Below are 14,384 nucleotides of genomic sequence, written 5' to 3'. Positions count from 1 at the left end.
TTTTGAACTACCAAAGAAGAAATAATTACAGCTATTCTTGCAGCACGAAACAGTTAGAAGTAAATGTCATTTACTCCTGAAATATTTTGTATGCTTTCAGAAAGTTAGAACCATGTTTAAACCAGGGTGGCAAAGAGCATATCTTCCGAACTGAAAACAACAAATTCAAATTAAGAGAATCTTTGGGTGAATATCTTCTTAACTAAATATATCTAGAACCCCACGTAGCATTCAGCAGTGGGAAATTTATGTTCACCTAGTTTCTTCATTCATATATGTTCATCGAATAGTCATTTCTAGAAGGACAAAAATGGACATAAGAACACAAAATGACATAAAATCCCATTATGAGCTACTTTTTGTTATTTTCATTTGTGGATTTACAACTAAACCTCAAAAGACCAAAGGTATTCAGCATGAAAGCAAGAATCTCATAAGAAAAGGACATTTTTGAAATTAGAAGCTTACTATTACTTCTCTAGGAGAGATGAGATGTGTAAGAATTGAATAAATTTCATATGCTTGCCAATGAGATCCAACCAACTTTCCTTCAAGAGAGCATTAGTTTCTTTAAAATAAATAGATTATTTTTTTAAATTCAGGCAGAAATTATAAAGTGGGAAAGGAGTTATAAAATGAAACCTCTATTAAACATATGGAAAAAACCCTCTGTTGATTATATTAAGATAATTATACTGATTTGATGAGGAGGGACATTCCACCATGGGTCTATCACATTAGTGGGATTGAGGTATTTTTATAGCTGTGCTTCATCTTTCTACCTTTTACAAATATTAGGAAAGATATAAGGATAAAAAATTATCGTGTGGGATTAAACAATATTATGTTATTGTAGAAGCTGTGCCTAATAAAAAAAATAGTATTCTGTGGTAAGAGATTTTTCCAAATTTCTGGGTTTTATAAATACTTTTTTAAGTTACCTGTATATTTACATTTTCTGGATAGTTGCAAATGAGAACAGAAAGATTTGGTACTTGATGAGACATCCTTGATATGCAGGAATATCTGCATATCAGATATTGATATGCAGATATTGATCTGGGGCTTCTCTTTGTTGTCACAAACCAGAGCACTTCTGAGTTTATGAGAAACATGAGTATCCCATTTTTAAAGTACAATTATTTCTTTCTAATTGTGCCCTTTAGTGGTATGTTACATTCAGTAATATCTTTTGCTTTGTGTACTCTTGGCAGAATTACCCATTTGTGACAGGAATCCAATTTTTTTTTTTTTTAAGATTTTATTCATTTATTGAGAGAGATACGGAAAGAGAGAATGAGCGAGCACGAGCTGGGGGAGAAGCAGACTGTCTGCTGAGTAGCAAGCCCGATGTGGGGCTGGATCCCAGGACCCCAAGATCATGACCTGAGCCAAAGACAGACGCTTAACCGACTGAGCCACCCAGGCACCCCCAAAACCCAATTATTTTGATTAAACTATGGATTCTTGTGTTGGAATTCAGCTCCACTGGACAGATTGGAGAGAGGCAAGAGGCTTAAAGATTGAGAAATATCTGTGGTGTTATAAAAAGAATATGTTAAGATTGTCTCATATTTATGCAGCAGAGGTACTTAAACACCACGAACTATTTGTAAACAAAATCTTCAGTGGATGCCAATGTCCTTGATGACTGATTTTGTCAAAAATAGAAAACAAAGTGCTAGAGAATGTAAATATTTCTTAAGAGTTAACTCTGGGAAAGAAACTAATTTAAACTTACAAGCATCCCAGCATAAGCATACTGTATGCTTATATTATTATTTCTAGTATCAATAGAAACTTGGAATTTATTTTATTGATTTCCAAGTTCTCAACACCAAATATCCTCATGTAGTATTCTGTGCTAATTGATGAGGTCTCACATTGAATGGGTTCGCCAAGTTTTTGGGAATAGGAATCACTGAGGGGTGAAATAAGGCCAGTTAAAGAATTAACTTGAAATTCTCTATAATGAACCGTTTTGGTGAAGATGCATGATTTGAGTATACTTGCAATTTTTCATCCTAACACTAATGGATTGTCATAGAAAAAGAATTAATCTCTGCCACCCTGAAGAAACCATTGTGACTAAAGAAGAAAGCTCTAATCTCTGACGTGAGTGCACTGCCAATCAACAATTTTCTTTTGAAATGGAGCCATTTTATTTCACATAGTTGTTTTTAAATCTTAAATCCAAAATACCATTTCTTTTCTTTCAGAATAGTGTCAGGTTAGAAACAACTTTTGCTGTCTAGCAAATATAAAAATTTGAATGCAAGCCCAGCACAGCCTTTAATATCACAGAGTTCACCTTATTTTTCCATTGACTCTTGAAATGTGACCTAATTCTGTTTATTATGTCCCACTTCTGTGTCTGTTTACTTCTGTGCTTCTATATTACCTGTGAAAATCTCCGTGTTTCATATTTAGAGGATCCACTTTATTTGAGTTCCCTTGGACTTTGATCCATTTGCCTCTGGCCAAGTTAGCAGCAGCTCATAAAGCAGAGTATGGCCACTTAATGAGGCAGGAATCTTCATAAAACCTCATAGTATGTTGGGGTTTTCTTCCAGATAATGTGGGGACTATAGGTTATAAACTTTAAAAGATGATTTTTAACCTAGCTTGTCCCTTTTTATCCATTTTATCACAATAAGACACATCTATTTGCTTTATCCCATTATATATTATATCATTTTCAAGAGGAACAAAGAACAGTGTCTCAAGGATCGTCAACTCATTTTCTTTTTTAAAGATTTCATTTTTAAGCAATCTCTACACCCAATGTGGGGTTCAAACACACAACCCCAAGATCAAGAGTTATATGCTCTATTGACTGAGGCCTCCAGGCACCCTTCAACTCTGTTTTAAAGCTCAGAGTATAGAATACTTGACCTAAGCTACCTCATAAGATACTATGTAGAGCTGGAGTGATGTATCAGATCTTCTTACTCCTGTCAAATGGCTTATTACATGCAGATTTCGAAATTGTAGATTTAAGGGTCTAATCCTTTATCTTTATAAGTCTTGAAGCAACAAGTTTTCTGGAAATCAGTTGTCCTGGGGCTTAAACACATATTTAAAAAATCCTTCTAAGACAAGAACTAAAATATCCTTTTAAGAATATGTTTAATTCACTTACAGGGGAGAGAGGAGACAGTAGTGGCCGTCCCTTGGGATTCTGTGGGTGACAAAGGTCTGAAACTCTGTGAAATGTCAGAAGGTCAAGGTCTGAAGGAAAAGGAAAAGCACATTTCAATACTGAAATGAAGAGTTTAAATATATAAACAAGTTTTAAATTTAGTAATACTGATAAATCAACAAAAAGACCCAGATTTACTTGTACTTAATTATAATAATTTAAAAATATTTGGAGTCTATGAAGTAAAATTTATTGGATAAAAATAGAATTTGAGGGGCTCCTGAGTGGCTCAGCCATTGAGCATTTGCCTTCTCCTCAGGTCTTGATTCCAGAGTCCTGGAATTGAGCCCCATGTGGGGCTCCCTGCTCTGGGGGAAGCCTGCTTCTCCCTCTCCCTCTGCCCACTACACTTGGCCTGCCATCAATGCATGTGCACTCTCTCTCTCAAATAAATAAATAACATTTTAAAATCAGAATTTGGATGTCCAAACCATGTATGAAAGTGATTAACCAGCAGTGTTCTAGAAGTAAATCTCTCTACAATCACTTAAAATCTTACTCCATGTGTTTTAATTACTTCCTGTTTTTTCCACTTGATATTTTTTTCAACAACATTAATTTGCATGTGTTTTGGTATTTTGATTTTGATTTGATTTGTATGCACTTTGCTATTTTGGCTAAATATGTGGGGGGTTTTTTTTGTTGTTTTTAAGATTTGTTTATTCATTCATGAGAGACCTAGAGAGGGAGAGAGGCAGAGACATAGGCAGAGGGAGAGGGAGCCTGCTCCCTGGCAGAGTCTGATGTGGGACTCGATCCTAGGACCCCAGGGTCATACCCTGAGCCAAACGCAGACGCTCAACTACTGAGCCACCCAGGCGTCCCTAAATATGTGTTTAAAAACCAACTCAGATATGGTAAAGTATGCTTCTATTACCAAAGCATAACATTATTAATACCTCATCTTGAATCCAGATGGTTAGTAATTTATAAGAAATGTTCAACCAGTATGGTCAAAACTGTTAAAAAGACTAGATCGTTGCAGATACCAGTCCTATTGAGGCCAAGAGAAAAAAAATTAATTGTAAAATACATATGAGTTTAAGTGATGGCATGGTCAGGAGAGATGAAAGCGACAAATTAAATCAGAAGTTGATGACAATTACATTAAAAAATGCTCTGTAAGCAACATAGGAAAATAAAAGGCACTGGCATTTAAAAAATTTCAATATGTTATTTATTCTTTACAGAGATATTACTTTCAAATTCATGGATCTGCTTGCAAGCTTTATAATGATTCAGTATTCTCTCTGAAAGCTAGTTTTTTTATTAAATAAATACTATATTTGAATTTATTCTCTTTTAGCTTTCTTAGATTTATTGAGTAATGCAATTATTAAAATGATACAGATAGCTTTGCACTATTAAAATGTTTCATTTTTTTCAGTGTAGGAGCATATCTTTTGCCTAAATGTCAATAGCCCTAAATGAAATGAGATTTTTTAGAAAGTCTGTTTTTTTTTCCCTATCTTTTTTTCCTGGAAGAGAGCATTGAATTTCTATGTTAAAAGCTTTTTCATTAATAATGTATATGTTACATAGGTATCATGTTGGCAGATTGGTCCTTCTAATGCAGTATTGGTACTTACTGAAGTTAAGTGACAACAGTTTCTGATTTTCAGGTAATTTTTGTTACTTTTACAGTAGTTACCTTTGTATATAAATACATATCTGTGTATATATATGTACATATGTTATGTGTATACACATATGCATGTATAATACATATATTTATATACTTAAAAGCAACATATATGTGGATATGCCCATCTCATTCTGAGAAAGGAATGGGGAGCATTCATTGGCTCCTGCCTTGGCAAATTTGTAGTTGGTGGAAATGCTTCTATAGAACTTAGAGTTCAAGTCCACCATCTAGCCTTTTGATCCTGGAGATAGTTGCAGATAATGTCAATTTTGTCCACTTGCCTTATAAATTACACATCACAGATATTTCTTGTCTACCTTGCCAACAGTGCCAAAAAAGTGAGAAGAGGTGGTGAGAGTGGGTGGGTTTGGGAAGTGTTTCAGTCGGGGAGAACCAGCACTTATAATAGCCCAGTAACAATAGGTCTTATGATGTAGTCTCATACAGGTGGAGGTCAGAGAGTCACAGGATAGAGTGTAGGATGAAGTTGGTGAGGGAGTCAGGAGAAACACCTTGTGAGACATTTTAGGTCATATAAATAGTTAGTTGGATCAAGATCCTAAGAGCAGGGACACCTGGGTGTCTCAATGGTTGAGCATCTGCCTTTGGATCCTGGGGTTCTGGGAACCTGCTTCTCCCTCTGCCTATGTCTCTGCCTCTCTCTTTGTGTCTCTCATGAATAAATAAATAAAATCTTAAAAAAATCATAAGAGCAAAAGGAAGGGCCAGTAAGAACAAATTTGTATTTCAGAAAAAAACTGTCTGGGTACAGTGTGGGGAAGTGTTTAAAGGGAGCAAAACTGTATACAGATACCATTTGTATGGTTATTACCCAGGATCATCTAATGTTTATTGCAAGTGAAATCACCAACTGATTACCTTTAAATATCAATGAAATACCCTACTCTTCAGAAAAGAGATTTCTAAAAAAAAAAAAAAAGAAAAGAGATTTCTGTGTATTACTTCCTATATTGAGATACAGATATTATTTTTTAAAAGATTTATATATTTATTTGAGTAAGGGGAGATCCCTGGGTGGCTCAATGGTTTAATGCCTGCCTTTGGCCCAGGGCGTGATCCTGGAGACCTGGGATTGAGTCCTGCATCAGGCTCCCTGCATGGAGCCTGCTTCTCCCTCTGCCTTTGTCTTTGCTCTCTTTTTCTGTGTCTCTCATGAATAAATAAATAAAATCTTAAAAAAAAGAATTATTTATTTGAATGAGAGACAGAGAACAAGCTCAGAAATGAGGGTAGGGCCAAGAGAGAGGGAAAGGAACAGAGCATGGAGCCCTACTCCAGGCAATTCCAGGCTTGACATCACCAACTGAGCAGAAGTCAATAGAAAGACATATAACTGACTGTGCCACCCAGATGCCCCTTGAGTTACAGATATTAAAGACACATGTAGAAAGAACAAGGTGTTCTTACTGAACATGAAGGATGGCTTACTTTATGGATTGTAAATGGTGTTAAAATATTTTGTACATTAACTTTTTTTTTTCTGAACAAATATATAACAGATTGGTTGAGGGGTTATCCAAACTCCCAAAGATAGAATGATCACAGAGGAAATTGGGAGCAAGATTTATAAAACTTTGGCTTGTGGATCTCAAAATTGAAGCCAAAATTAAAGATGGAAACATTTAGAAAAATATATGAGGATGGGGATGATTACGAGGAAAGGTGGGGGAGACTTGAAGAGGGTCACATGTGGTTGGGGCTCAGAGATAATCCCAGTGCCTGCCAGAGCCACGTTAACACAAACAGAATCAGCAGGGAAATGCTCAAACAGTGACATCCACCAACAGTGCAAGGCAAACACACGACAATTATTATCAATGTCTTAACTGCTCCAGTGTTTGAGTTAGTGCCTGAAATTGCCCGTGCCAGGGAACTCGGTTAATTGTCCTCTTGTCGGCATCTCATATGGAAGTTTCATCAAAAATAGGGAGTATAGCACCTCTTAATGTGCAATAAGGATGCTTCCCCATAACTCTATAATTGTGTTTGGACTCTCACCCTTGGTATAAGAGCAACGGTGAAGATTCCTTTCAATAGCCTCAGACACGTTTAAGATCCTTAAAAATGGGTGGGCATCTAGGTGGTCTGTGGACAGAGACCAATTCACAGTTGTGCTACTGTTGGACTGAAATGAACCAGTAGAGTCATCTCCACACACCTTGGTATACACGTATATTTACATATAATTTAGCACAGAACATATCCCCTAGAGACCCGCACATAATAATGAAGGCAATTTCTCAGAAACCAATTTATAAATAGGGAAAACGCTTTGATGTGGAAGGAAATGAACTCAGTATTAAAGAAACAATTGTAGCCATATATATACATGTAATAAGTAAAAAGAAGGCCTAATTTAAATTATGAGTCAGGAAATGTCCTGTATTAACAGTGAACTAGAATATACATTTTTGCCATTTGTTGAATTTAAAGGTCTTGCTCAGGCTTGTTCTTCCCACACTAAGGAAAATATTCATTGTGAAGGCTTTTGCAAACCCACAGGGTGCTTCTGCAGCGTCAATAGTCCATTTGTTATCTAGTGGGAATTCTTTGAGATTGTGCAAATAATGCTATTCAGCCTTTATATTCATGAGGTAAGGTTGGTTTGAGATATCATATATGTTATATAGTTTGGCTGAAGTTGTTCTTATAATGATGACAAGGCTTCTCTGAAGCTGGCATTCTATAAAGTAGTTTAAAGTTGAACCATTTTGAACACTTTATTTGTTGTATTTTCAGAGTATTGCTCCAGGATTTATTCTTTGATTTAAAAGATGGATGCAGTTACAGGCATTTTTGTCTGCCTTATAGTTTTTAGGATGCTGCTGAATATTTTATATTTATTTATATATGTAGATATATAAATTAATATATATAAACATTTATGTATTTATATAGTGTTTTATGCGGCTATACATACACACAAATAAACACCTATATACATACATGTAAAATTTATATATAATGGAATCCACAAATATAATAGATCCTACTTTTTATGTTTCAAAAACTCAAGTACCCTGATTATGTGTATTTTTGAAGAAGCATTCATAACACAAAATATTATAGGTCTAAATTTTTTATTATGTTCTATTTTCTGTTTTTGTTTTTAGCAATTATATGTTGAATTTAAAACAACATTTAGAATAAAGGTGCAGATTTCAGCAATTATATGTTGAATTTAAAATAGAATTTAGAATAATGACTAACATTTTAAAAATATTTCATGTTCATAAAAAAATTAAGCAATAGAAAAGCAGAAAAGGTAACTCTCAAATTCCAACACCAGAGGTAGCATTTATTTGTTTTAAATGAATTTCACTCTATGCTTATGTCTATTCATATATTCTAATAGAATGGGAAAGACATATGGATTTACAATAAAGAATTTATATGGAATTATACTTAATTTTAATTAAAAATATTAAACATAAATTTACTTGAACGTAACAAAATAGTGATTGAAGGTATTACTAAAATGTCTATAAGTGCATATTATCAGCAAAATTTTAATACAGTTTTAATAATACCAATAAGATATTAACAAATAAATTATCTTCTAAATTTAAAAATATGCAAGTTATTATAATACCAAATTTTAATTTTATATAGTTTACTGAGAAATTATGTGTAATTTAGTGTCTTTACACAATTTTACCTAGTTTCTCATAATTTTCGCTATTTGTAGTACTATTATTAACATTATCATGGTAAGTTTTCAATGTTTATGTCATTTGCATTCTCAATTTTAAAGATAATTCCCAAATAATTTCCATCTTTGATGTGTTTTTTAATGGAGTTAAAGAGAAACAACACTATTAGGGACAAAGTTAACCTTCTAATGTATCATTCTACACTGGATTTCTTTTCTCTACCACATTTTTTAACCAAACACTGTCCTGAATTGGGGTTTAGTATTCCCAGGTTTCATTTCTTTATAAAAGTTTTCCATATAGGAATATACTTATAAAATTTTTTTCACTTATTTTAAAACTATATCAATGTGGCAATACCATGCACATTGAATATCCAAAGTGATCTTGGGGAGGAAGAAAACTGGAGGCATCATGCTTCCTGGTTTGAATATATTACCAAATTACAATAATCAAAATAGTATGGTATTAGCAGAAAAACAGACAGAGAGATCAATGGAGCAGGATAGAGAGCCCAGAAATAAGTCCAGAATTCACCTTTATGGCAAATTAATTATTGACAAAGAGCCAAGAATATACAGTGAGGAAAATTTAGTGTTTACAAGACATTTGTTGGAAATGTGGGACAACCAGATGCAAAAGAACCAAACTGGACTATTTTATGCTGTCCACAAAAATTAACTCAAAATGTATCAAAGACTTGCACATAGACATAAAACTCCTGGAAGTAAACATAGGCAGCAAGCCTCTTTATATCAGTTTTGGCTATGATTTTTTGGATTTGACAACAAAAGAAAAAAATAACAGAAGTAAATATAAACAAACAGGACTACATAAAACTAAAAAGATTTTGGTCTTTTATATAACTGCAAATATTTTTTATTTGAGGTAACATTTATCTACCATAACCATAAAAACACTCTACTTCTCCAAAACCTACCAACTGAGAAATGAATAACCAGGTAAAACCAAGGTTTGGCAAAACTATGCACAAAACCCACAGTATTGGAAAAGAGGAAAGGTTGATTTAAACAGTAGAGATATTTTTAATCAACATTTTTAATCATTTCCACATTAACATGCAGACAGTAACTGAAAATATGCTAACACGTATTAATCAAATAGATGGTGGTAATCTTTTCACAATAGAAAAGAAAGAAAAAGAAAAGATGCCAAACTATCATGTCTGGAAAAGCAGTTTAACATTAAAAAATTATTTTATTTTATTTATTTACTTGAGAGAGAGAGAGAGAGAGAGAGAGAGCACTTGAGCAGGAGGAGGGGCAGAGGAAGAGGATCTCAAACAGACTTCACCCTGAACTCAGAGCCAGACATGGGGCTCAATCCCACAACCCTGAGATCATGGCCTGAGCTGAAAGCGAGAGTCAGCTGCTCAACCAACTGAGCCATCAGGTGCCTCAAGTTTAACATTTTCTAAATGGATTTCCCCACATTTACAGTATAATATAGCTTTTAATACTGAACAGGTACAATTAATCATATGTATACTTCGAACAAAGATAAAGGGATTTTCTCCCCTAATGTAAGTTTCAAATATCAAATTTATACTTTGAAAATTTAAAATTTCCAGCAGTCTAAAAATTTCAAATGAAAACCATTGCAAACTTCCCAAATGTTGTTTATATTCCAGGTACATTATCCTCATCATCTAGTGAGAACTGAGATTTTTCAGTCTCTTTCTCACTGGATGGCTTTTTCCTGGTATTTGGCCTCATGCTTGTCTCTGCTTTCTTCATTGATATCTCTGTTCTGCTGTGTCTGATTATCTTCTTGAGGAATATGTCCATAAATTCCTTGCACCTCCTCTCTCCACATACTCAGGGCTGATTAACTCATTTTTAAAAATTTTTACTTTTAATTCCAGTATAGTTAACATATATTAGTTTCAGGTGTATAATGTAGTGATTCAACAATTCTATACGTTACTCAGTGCTCATCACAACAAGTGCACTCCTTCATCCCCATCACCTCTTTCACCCATCCCCCCACCCACCTACTCACTGGAAACTATCACTTTGTTCTCCACAGTTAAGAGTCTGTTCCTTGGTCTCTCTTTCTCTCTCTTTTCCTTGCTTATTTGTTTTTGTTTCTTAAATGTAATCACTAAGATTATACAAGTGAACAGCAGAGAATTTCCATTCTCTCACCAATATGCCTACCTATTGGCATCCATACCTTTTCTGCTTTCTTTTCTGTCCTTGCAGATGAACTACCTGTATTCACTTGATTTCATCACAGATCCTTTCAAAGGCTGCACTCCTAGGATTCTCCCTCTCTTTCTTGCATCATCAGGTTTTTTTCCCCCTCCTTATTAGATCATTAACATTAACATTCAAGTAAACAGTAATATCTCTCATCTTAAAATCTTTCTTGGCTCCACAGTTTCTTTAATACCAACTCATTTATAAATTACTTGAAGTGATCTACATTTTTTTTCCTTTCAATTCGCATCTTCACAAATCTTTTAAATATCAGAAGTTGTTCCTTCCAGGTGCTCATTTGAATCCACTCTAATATAAGTCAGAAAAGATCTCCACATTGCTAGTGGTAATTTTTATGTCTGAAGCTGAGCAATAGCTCAGCACTAATCTTCCATAAAGGGAATGTTCCAGGCCTAGGGCATTAATTGGGTAAACCCAAGGAGTAACAACAGTTGGAGGATGGCTCCTTTCTCAACACTTAGCTCACCCTTACATAATTTATCCAAGTTGTGATCTTAATCAGCTCTTGTCCCCTCTATTAGGAAGGTATTTTTATCTGCATATCTTTCAATAAGCTTAGTCACTCTTTCCATGAAGAGACAGTTTATAAATGATACAGGGTGATATCAGTGCTATATTTTTAGTATATAATATATTAAGAGTGATAGTTATATAAAATTAGTTATTAAAATAATGCTCTAAACTGTCAATAACCCTACAAAACCAGTGTTTTGATGCTTTTTGTTGGAAATATAAATTACCAAAACATATGGAAAAGCAATTTGGCAATCTGAGCCAAGTATGTTAAATTATTCATACTCTTTTACCTGGTAGTTTTAATGGGAGAATTAAATCAAAGGAAACTAGTCTAAGTATAAGCCTTAAGCACAAATAAGTTGATCATCGAATTATTTATGATTAAAATACTGGAAACTACTTAAGTGTCTCAAAGGGGAAATAGAGGAAACTGTGGTACAAATCCCATGCAATATTTTATAGCCAATTAAATGATGCATAAATAAATTCTAGTAACTGGAATATACCCTCTGAATAATAAGATAAATGAATTTATCCATTGTTGTCCTGCCTGGAAATAGATGGCATATTTTAAGTAGGTCCTTTGGGTTAATGAAAGCATTATGTACAAGACTGTAGAAAACTATAAGGAATAGTACATTATCCTGACACTCATTCCTGAAGAAGCAAGGGCTGGAGACAGTTGTTGTGGAGAGGGAACCATGTAGAAGGATCTTCCCATCCTTGGATATCACTGAGGAAGAAGACAGTAGACTAAAACCTGTCCTTACTCTTTTCTCTCTCCATTTCGCTCCACTACTCATCATTGGTGGCACCCGAGGAGACAGAGACACTAATGTATTCCATGTGTGAGAGGAGAAGGGTGGAGAGTGGATCTAAGATATGTAAAATAGAAAAGTCTGTGTGAGGTATGAACATGTTTAAGTTTTTCTCTTTTAGCACTTTCAATCTGTTGATATTGGCCTACTATCTGAAGTTTCTGATAAGAAATCTGCAGATAACCTTAGTGAGAATACTTTTAGGTAGTGAGTCACTTCTCTTTTGCTACTTTCAAGATTATTGCTTTTTTTTTTTTTTCTTAAAGATTTTATTTATTTGAAAGAGATAGGAAGCACCACTGGGGGATGGAGAGGCCAAAGGAGACAGAGAAGTAGACTCCCCGCTGAGATGGGGGCCCCATGCAAGACTTGATCCCAGGACCCTAGGATCATGACCTAAGCCAGAGGGAGACACTTAACTGACTGAGCCACCAGATGTCCCATCAAAATTATTTCTTTGTCTTTCCAATATTTGGCTATGATATGTCTTGGTGTGGGTCTCTTTGAGATTGTTTTACTTGGAATGTCTTGAGCTTCTTTGATATTTATATTCATATTTTCAGCTATTATTTCTTCAAATATTCTCCCTCTCCTGCTGGAATACCTTTAATGCATATGTTGGTCTGCTTGATCGTGCACCATGAATCTCTTAAGTTTTGCTCACTTTCTTTCAGTCTTTTTTTTTTTTTTTTTTTTTACTGTTTCTCAGATTTGATCATTTCCATAGTTTTATCTTCAAGTTTTGCTGATTCTTTCTTCTGCTGCCCAAATGTGCCTTTGACTCCCTCCAGAGAGTTTTTAATTTCAGTTCTCATACTTTTTTAGCTCAGGATTTTTGTTGTTGTTTCATTTCAGACTTTCTTAAGCTTTATGTTATTTTCATTTTTTTCATACATTTTTCTTGACTTTCTTCACATTTTTCTTTAGTTCTTCGAACATCTTGTAGAGAGCAAAATGGAGTTTCTCATGTCAAGCAGAAGCCTGTGTCAAGCAACGATGCAAGCCACAAAGGGCACTGCAGCTAGGAGATATCCCTGAGACCAGTGTCAGCTGACATTCCAGAAATGATAACGAGCAGAACCAGAGGAGGTCTATAGGGGCCTGAAACCAATTAAATCCCTTTTGAAAGGGGAGGATTTTGGCAGCAAACTGTTAGACTCTTCAGACCTGACCCCTCTGTGTCTGACCACTTAAAGGCAACTGCTGCTGAAGGCTCTGCTGGATTGACCTCTGAACAGAACCTAGATCCTTCACTGCTTGAACATAATAAGCAGTAAGTGCCAAGAGCTGACCCAGACCAGACCGAGGCCTTATCTCAACTGCTCGCCCACAGACTGACTTTGCATTTGGTTCATTAACTTCCTGCACCCTTCTGTTATCTCATTTGTTGTGTGGTTTGTCTTCTGTTCTGCTGTGTGTGCTGTGTAAGAAGCCAAGTTTAATTACATGGTTAAACATCACTGAGTTTGGAATCCCCAACTTGCTTTAAAATTGTGACTCAATTTTGCTTTATAATTGAGTAAACCTGGCATTGAGGAAAGACATAACTCGTGTGTGTGTGTGCCTTCATAGCATGCTCATGACACACCTTTAAGACAGTTGTTTTGAAGTTTTTATTTTTTAGATCAGATCTTTTTCAGGGGCAGTTTCTGTTGATTGATTTTTTTTTTTCCTCTGATAGGCCATATTTTCCTATTTTTTTGTATGCCTTGTGAGTTTTTGTTGAAAACTGGGCATTTGTGTCTAATAATATGGTAACTGGAAATCAGATTTTCCTCTTTCCCAGGGTTGACTGTGTTTTGTTGTTTTGTTGATTTTTGATTTGTGTGATTGTTTGTATTGTTGTAGGCTGGAGAAGGGGTGCTGCTCCTCTAAGTCCTCTGGGAATGACTTCAGCTGGCATGGGGGGTAGGGACTTGTAAAAATGGGGAAGGTATAAGACAAATGGCTACCATCTCTCAGTATGCATCTCTGGCATCAGAAGGACTAATTAGCAATAAGCTACAGATCCTTAATATTTGGAGAACACAGAGTTTTTTAAAGCCCAACTTGGTTCCCTCAAGCTGAATGCAAGTTGTCCCTGGAATGTATTAAGAGCTGCCTGCCATGGAGCTGAGGGATTAAACTGAATGCAATCAACCACACTTTATTGTCTAAGACTTCCCCTGTAAATTATAAGCCTCCAACAGATTCCAGAATTCCAAAATAGTTGTATTAGAAAGATTATACTAGGAAATTATTATTTAAGTGGGAAGAGAGAATCCTAGTGTTTTGGACTCTGTCATC

The 14,384-nt window shown here is 35.0% G+C and overlaps 1 protein-coding gene across 4 annotated transcripts in view; it reads right to left on the bottom strand.

Moving 5' to 3' along the window:
- LOC144295930 (disintegrin and metalloproteinase domain-containing protein 20-like) overlaps positions 1 to 14,384 on the bottom strand; it is a 159,723-nt gene that overhangs the window by 1,522 nt on the left and 143,817 nt on the right. For all 4 annotated transcript variants that reach the window (XR_013363073.1, XR_013363076.1, XR_013363072.1 and 1 more), the window contains exon 3: positions 3,143 to 3,231. The gene's annotated coding sequence lies outside the window, so the exon portion shown is untranslated. The remainder of the gene's footprint in view (positions 1 to 3,142; positions 3,232 to 14,384) is intronic.

The sequence above is a fragment of the Canis aureus genome, chromosome 24, assembly GCF_053574225.1.
Source record: "Canis aureus isolate CA01 chromosome 24, VMU_Caureus_v.1.0, whole genome shotgun sequence".
Lineage (NCBI taxonomy): Eukaryota > Metazoa > Chordata > Mammalia > Carnivora > Canidae > Canis > Canis aureus.
The sequence above is the reverse complement of the archived record's forward strand: the minus strand, read 5'-3'. Positions and strand labels throughout refer to the sequence as shown.